A 7,493-nucleotide genomic window follows, 5' to 3' on the forward strand; every position below is an offset into this window, starting at 1 on the left:
ATCTACTATAACTTAACTAATTTAAAAGCAAGTAATAAGGGGGGGTTTTCTAGTTTTGCATGTCCAGATTAGTTTAAAGCAATTATCACCAAAAACAAGTTAACTAACAAAAAACAATCTAAATTAAGTTTTAAACCAAGATTTTAAAGAGACTTCAGTTTAGATATGATTCACTTTACTCATGTGGTTGATTTCTTGGAAATTGCAATGTATTAAGTTGTTGTTGTTTGCCGATTCCTAAGGTGATAATAATTTATGATCAAAAGCTAATCCTTTAGTAAAACAAGTTCATCTATTCATTGATTATGTGGACAAACAAACAAGTATACTAGTATTAAGTTTGAATTATGCAAGACTTAAACTAATGATTGATATTAATGGATAATAACATCAATTCAAGGGGTATTTGGCTTATCTTTTGAGAGACCAAAATGACTTTTAGAAAAAGATAGAAGGAAAAAAAATGTTTGGTAAAAGTATTTTAAAAACTACTTTTGGGATTTTGATATAAAGAAAACTGACTTTTTGGAAAAGTCAGGAAATCCTGACTTTTTGTAACTTTTCCCAAAAGTCATTTTGGTCTCTCAAAAGATAAGCCAAACGCCCCTTCAATACATGAATGATCATCCTATATTAGCTTTCACATTAATTTACCCACTTTTCTATTTAACTCTGGGTTTATGATCAAAACACTAGTACTATAACTTTGATGGTCACAAATTCATATGATTCAAGCTTACCAAAACAAAATGATCATCTAACTTCAATAAAAATAAGCAATAAACAGAAAAAATAGTTATCATTAACACAAAAGGGTCGTTAACAAGCTATCATAACAAATAAGCAACTAGCAATAATCCAAGATCCAATCACCCAACACATAGTCATAATGATCCTCTACTCTAAATAGAAGTTAGGATTTTTAGCCCAGAACTACTAGAAACAAACAATCAAAATCGAAGTTCACCTTGAAAAGCATAATGAAAAACAAAGTAAACAGAGGTTTAGAAGTTATGTTGCCTTGTAATCTCTTCAAAACTAAACTTCAAGATAAATCAGATCTCTCATTCTTCTAGCACATCATTGGTCTTCAAAAGTTGAGAATAACTTGAAGCATAAGGTAGGGTTAAAGGCAGAACCAAAGTATTTATAGTTTCCAAAAACTAGCTCCCAAGACGTGCCAAATAGGCTCACGTCATGTCGATCTTTAATCATGCGTATTCCCCAAGTCAGCTTCTTTGATCGTGAATATTATCTTTACCATGGTGTGGCTAATGATCTCCACGTCGTGGGCTTCAGAATTCTTGAGTTCTTTGACTTTGGTTGACTTGGTCCAATATTCCCGATTCCAGCTCCACATTTTGCTTCCTTTTAATTTCGAGCATGTCATTGTTGCTACAAAACAGATTTTAAACATATTAAGCACCTTTTGTCCTAAAATAAGCACAATTATAGCTAAAAATATTAATATAAAACACAAAATATATGAATAAATATGCACATATCAAAAGACCCCACACTTGGCTTTTCTAAGCAAAACTGATTTTTATTATCATCATACCATCACATCAAAATCCTAGCTAACATCATCCCACAAGACGATCCATTTTGAGCTCATTCATTACATCGAGGCCGCTATGCATGTATTTGTGTCTAATGATTCCTAAATACTTCCCCAATTTTAAATACTTACAATTCCCATAAACACTTCCTGCTCATTTTGAACAACATTCGTTTTTGACATTCTTACCACCTTTACCTTTTTATTTACCCCTTTTCGTCTCAAAAGTTATTATCAAGTTTCAAGTGAATCCACTTTAAAAAGAAAAATACTATATAATATAATTGTTCTAAAAATATAACTACACTTTTATTGCAACTTTATCTATTTTGTGGAGCTCTTTTCTTTTCTTTTCTCTCTCTCTCTCTCTCTCTCTCTCTCTCTCTCTCTCTCTCTCTTTTTACTTTTTTCTATTTTTCTATTTTTTTATCTTTTCTCAAATGAACTTTCAAATTTCACATATAATGCAAACAAATAACTTTTTAACTTTAACTTTATTGCTAATTTACTATAGCTCGTGACTTTCTACAAGATCATTGGAGTACTCGGAATCCCTTAGGCCACTAATGGAGGCCATGACTTTCGATGAAACCGATGTAGCAGCATTCTTCCCGGTCCAATCCGCGTTAATGTACTGCAGGTGGACAGATATAAAATATCCCGAGGGGTTTACTGGCCAAGTTCTAAAGGTCATAGATTGACTCCACTCCTGAGTTTTTACTTATTTTTCATACAATAACTAGACTCAACAATGCGTAAAAGTAAACAGATAAACTTGGAAAATTGACTCGCTTTGTTTTGACAGAAAGGACCCATGAGATAAATTAGTCACCAATAGGCTTTTTATTATGTCTAGGTATTCACAAAGAAAAACTTATTATGTCCCTCAAACTGCACAAAGTTGTGTTTTTGTGTCATGAGTTCACTAGGATAGAGAAACCACAAATACACTAAAACATATATAGGCTCAATTAATCATCGAAGCTTGCATCATATTGTCCCACACAGCACTAGCAACCTAGGTCCCAACACAATAATATAACGATTTTTTAAATATATTTCAAAATTAGACCATTATTTTAAGTCTTTATACTCTATTTTTTTAATCCAACTCATTTTTTATTTTTCTTTTCAAAATCAATATGCTTGTATTCCTATATTCGACCTCCTACCCCACACATAATTCATGCAATGTCCCCAATGCATGCTTAATTAAAGAACATAAAAGTAAAGAGGGAGAAAACGGAACCTGGGATAGAAGTGGCGATGTCGTAATCGAATGTTGTGTGGTTGACATCTCTTGTAATCGCTGGAAAACAATACTTCTAGACTTCGACATGATTAATTTTTTAATGCACCAAGAAAACGGACTCCAAATAGTGGTAAAACGAACTATCATAACTTGCATTTGAGACTCCCACAGTGCGACAATGCGTAATCATGTTGTGGTCTTTGAATAATGTCATAAACCGGATAACAAAATGTTCATGACCAAGCCGTGGGCTAGGGATGCCACGTTGTGGCTGTTGGAACTTCAGAAAAATTTTGTATTCTGTCCTCTGCGATTCTGGTTGAGATAAAAAAGTAATGATGGGATGGCATACCCTTGTATTCTGATTTTATATAAATTTCTTCAGATATTATGGCGATCGAACTCGAAAACTCGCTCAAAACTCTTCTTAACTTGCAAGTCGTACCCCTCATTTAGGCTCTCGTCACGTTTCTCTGGAAACAAAATCACACTCTCCTATCAACCCGCTGAACTTGATGCCAACATGACTTCTGAGAAACAAAAGTAAAACACGTAATAAAAGGAAAATCAAACATAAAATAAATACTACAATTATCCTAGATTACTCAAATCCCAACACACCAAAAAAAAATAAACATAGTATCAAACAAAAATAAAGCATAAAAATAAACCCAAGGATAATCATTCTTCCAGATCATCGTCATCTCCATCACTTGCTCCACTAGTATGCTCAGTCCATCTTTCCTCCTATGTAGGTATGTAAGTGTAGTGAGTGGGTGCTCCAGTCAAGGAACTATCGACATGTGATGCATAATGGCCTTCATAGAATAACCTAAGAAGTTGAAACCTCGACCAATGTCGTCATCATATTGTCGGGCCATCAAATGATATGGATCAAGAGACAATCCGTCACACATGTTTGCATTTCTGGGATCCCGATCCTCCACCATCAACCTCACATTCTGACGTCCCCCTGGCACCTCAATTGCGTCATCCACTGGTACCAAATAAGTGTCGTTTCCCAAGTCCTTCACTATACAAGCGGTCTTGAATAAACATGGATACAACTGGTGGCCATCCATCCTCGTAAAAAACATAGCCTCAGACTCATCAAATATCCCAAAATATCTAGCCAATTTGGTGACCAACATTCCACCATAAATAGGAGCCCCGGTCCTGCTCTTTCATGCCCGCTCTGTTAAAAAGTATGCAACATAGTAAGGGAGGTGACAGAATATATTTGGTGTAATGATACACAACAAAAATAATATATCGAGCTGAGGAACTCGATCCCCTTCCTTCTTTTGATTGATAGAAAATGTGATCAGCCTGTGAATGAATCGGTGTACAACCTTTTTGATATTTCCTTCGTTTGCAGTTCCTGCGGTGTATGCCCCACTGGCAATAGTGGTCCACCATCCAGCTTTAGTAACTTCTGTCGGCAATCATTTGTAGCAATGATCCAAAAAGATAACAAACTCAGGAGAAGTTTCCTCTTATCAGTGTATAGATCCCACCACTAGGCGCCATGACTTCAGGAAAGGTTGCTTAGGGGGTCCCTTACCTGTAAAATCAACCAGCAGAAACACAGCCAAAAACATCCCTCAAATTAGAATAAATCGTAAAAATATTTTCTCCTTGCCCAGTGCCCATGTCGTGGCGCAAGAACAACAAGAACATTTTGGTCAAATTTGGGTATTTACGGCTGCTGTAAATCAATTCCAATCAAAGGGGTTTTATCCAGGCCATATATCGAGACTATTAAGCGTAACAATTACCACAAAAATCATTGAAATGGGAAGATTTCGATCTACACATAAACCCTAGATTTTTCTAATCCAAGAAATCGTGAAAATTTCTCAAATTTAAGCACCCACAACAGATTATATGCAATAATAAGTCGTTTAAAGAAAGAAATCACATACCTTGTTGGTTGAATTGCACAAAACTTGAAGAAATTGGGAGAAAAAGGCAAAAAAATCGTCGTGAGAGAAGCTGACGGTGTGGGAGAATTCATGTGTTGGGTAAAAGGTGAAATTAGGTTGATTAGGGTTTAAAATCTATTTACTGTGTAAAAATTGTCCCCACATCGTGGCGATGGAGGGCACACCACGACGTTTTGAAAATCTGTGTATTACAGGAAATCTCAGTAGCCCACGGCGTGGAAACAACTCATCCACGTCGTGGCTATTATGTTTCATAAAATAATTTTTTGAATTTTTCAATCACAATTTCACCACACCCCACACTTGTTCGTTACTTTCCCTCACACAAACAATTAATGACAATGACTAAATAGTGAAAAACCTTGGAAAAATAAACTAAAAATGAATAAAAGAAAACAAAACTCAAAAAGAAAAAGGGAAAGGGAAAGAAAATTCAAATTGCAGGTTGCTTCCCGTAAGCGCTTCTTTTTTAGGAGGATGCGCAATGTGTGTCGTAAAACGCTCAGACGATGCGCAAATGCGTGTCAAGGAAGGCTTCGTCATAACGAGAGACGGCACGCTTTTGCGCGTCGTCTATTTACGACGCACATTTATGACACTCATTTACGACGTGCAGTTATGACACGCAATGCGTATCAAGGAAAACCCTGTCATAACGGAAGACGACACATATTTGAGTGTCGTAACCTTACGACGCGCATGTTTATGACACGCAATGTGTATCAAGAAAGCCCCTGTCATAAAGGAAGACGGCACGCATTTTTGCATGTCATAGTTTTAAATGTTTTTAAAATTATATATTTTTGATAGGTTTACTAATTTTCAAATTAAATAACACATTAAAAGTCTCATAATACAAAATAAAATTCCATAAACAATAAAAACAATTCATTGCACTAATATGTCAAATACAAATAATCATTTCAATAGTAAGTAAATGTAACACATTGCTAATATTGCATAATATTTATTATACAAAACAAAACATGTACAACATTAAAAGAAACCCATGACTAAATTCTCCTTTGACAATATCCTTTCTAAGAGAATAACCTAAATGTAGGAACTTTGAGAGGTTGCAGGGCATGGAAGGAGGTTGCTAGAGCTATCAGAACCTGCACATGGCAAATCGGTAACTTAACATGCAATACAATACAAGATGATATGATAGAGAAAAGAGCAAAGTGAATACCCACCTGATTGGGTTACGAAGATTCCAAAGCACTCATTTCATCCTTGCAAATTAATGGAAACTAGAGGGGAATCATGCGCACCTTTGGCACTGTGTTCGTTTTTTTCTCTTGTCAGCAAAAACCTCCTATGATAAAAATCAAAACATTAGTCAATAAAAGGTTCTAGAATTGTGGAAAAATGTTTGAATTTTATTATTACCTTGAGTACCGGTTGGACCAAAAACGCGATTGAATTGAAACAACTTTTTTCCATCATTATGATGTTTTAAAGGATCTAAAACCACTAATGACCCATCTTATCCAATGTAATCAATCACGTTCTTTGTGTCAGTTCTAAATGTAATGCAAGTCTAATCCTGCAGTAAACCCGAATGTTTCATGAAAATTTAAAGATTGTGGAACATAAAGACAACATTTTAGTATAAAGTTTAAAGTTTAACAAAAATAAAAATAAGTTGTTTACCTTTTAAATCTTTGACCATGTTGTATAAACTCTGATTTTCTTTCACAACCTTATGGTATCCATTTGCAGCCATGGACAATACCTCTACTTCACTCTCTGAAACAGTCAGCCAAAAAATAAATTCGTTAATGTTAAGTGTAAAAAAAAGACTTAGTGAAAATTGAAGAATGGAATTGCAATTGGCATACCCATTTGTTTTAGATCATTTTGGAGCTGCAATTCCAGGTTTGCAAACTCAGTCTTGGTGCTTGAATACAATGATTTTAGTTTCTGAAGGATGGAAATTATAGACAATGACTGAGTAGATTTAATTAAAAAAAACTTAAAAGGGAATCTGAAGAGGATGATGGAAATGTTGTTTACCTTGGAAAATTCACTTAACAGTTAACACAGAGCCTTAAATCCTATGGGAATTTGGGTTTTTTTCTTTGTTGCTTCTGCTTTTTTGATCCATTCTTTCATTTAATAGTCCTAAGTGTAGAGATAAACAAACATAAATATGAGTTGCCTTTTGAGGAACATTAAAATTCATGATTTTTCTTAAATATGTAAATTTAATAAAAAGATCAAGAAATTACCTCGATCCACTAGTATGGCAGTATCACAAAACTTGATTATATATGCAAGTAGAATTACAAATCTTCTCAAGCACCTGGTCCAAGAACAAAAGTGTTCGACTTTCCTGAAAGAAATCATACAAACAAAATACATTATAAATTCTTATGATTAGTGTACCCATAACATAGTACACCTGTCACACAGACACCATGTCCAAATGTCAAAAATACCCCTGTGTGTCCCATTAAAGTTAAGACATTTCACATAGTAAATACTTTACTTGAATTGTTTTAACATGTTTGGATATCAGTAATTTTTCATAGTATTAGTATCAATCCATTTATAATGATGGTAAAAGGGTAAATATGTAATTTATTAACCTTATATGTTAAGGCAGCTATCCTGAACTCAAGTCCATTGGCTATATGAAAACCTTGTCTTTTCTCAAATTTTCATAAGCATAAAGATCAAGAAGCTTGTTATTAACCTCATCTGTTGCAATAGCTAGCAGCTGTCAAAG

At 34.5% G+C, this 7,493-nt stretch overlaps 1 long non-coding RNA gene across 1 annotated transcript; it reads right to left on the reverse strand.

Moving 5' to 3' along the window:
• Nucleotides 1-750: 750 nt before the first annotated feature.
• On the reverse strand, nt 751-5,156 carry LOC111914671 (uncharacterized). Its single transcript, XR_002857887.3, has 4 exons — nt 4,739-5,156; nt 4,166-4,377; nt 2,811-4,008; nt 751-1,395 (listed from the first exon to the last, which is right to left on the reverse strand). It is a non-coding gene; the product is annotated as an uncharacterized LOC111914671 (long non-coding RNA).
• Between the last annotated feature and the right edge of the window lie 2,337 nt (nt 5,157-7,493).

The sequence above is a fragment of the Lactuca sativa genome, chromosome 4 (assembly GCF_002870075.4).
Source record: "Lactuca sativa cultivar Salinas chromosome 4, Lsat_Salinas_v11, whole genome shotgun sequence".
Classification (NCBI taxonomy): Eukaryota; Viridiplantae; Streptophyta; class Magnoliopsida; order Asterales; family Asteraceae; genus Lactuca; species Lactuca sativa.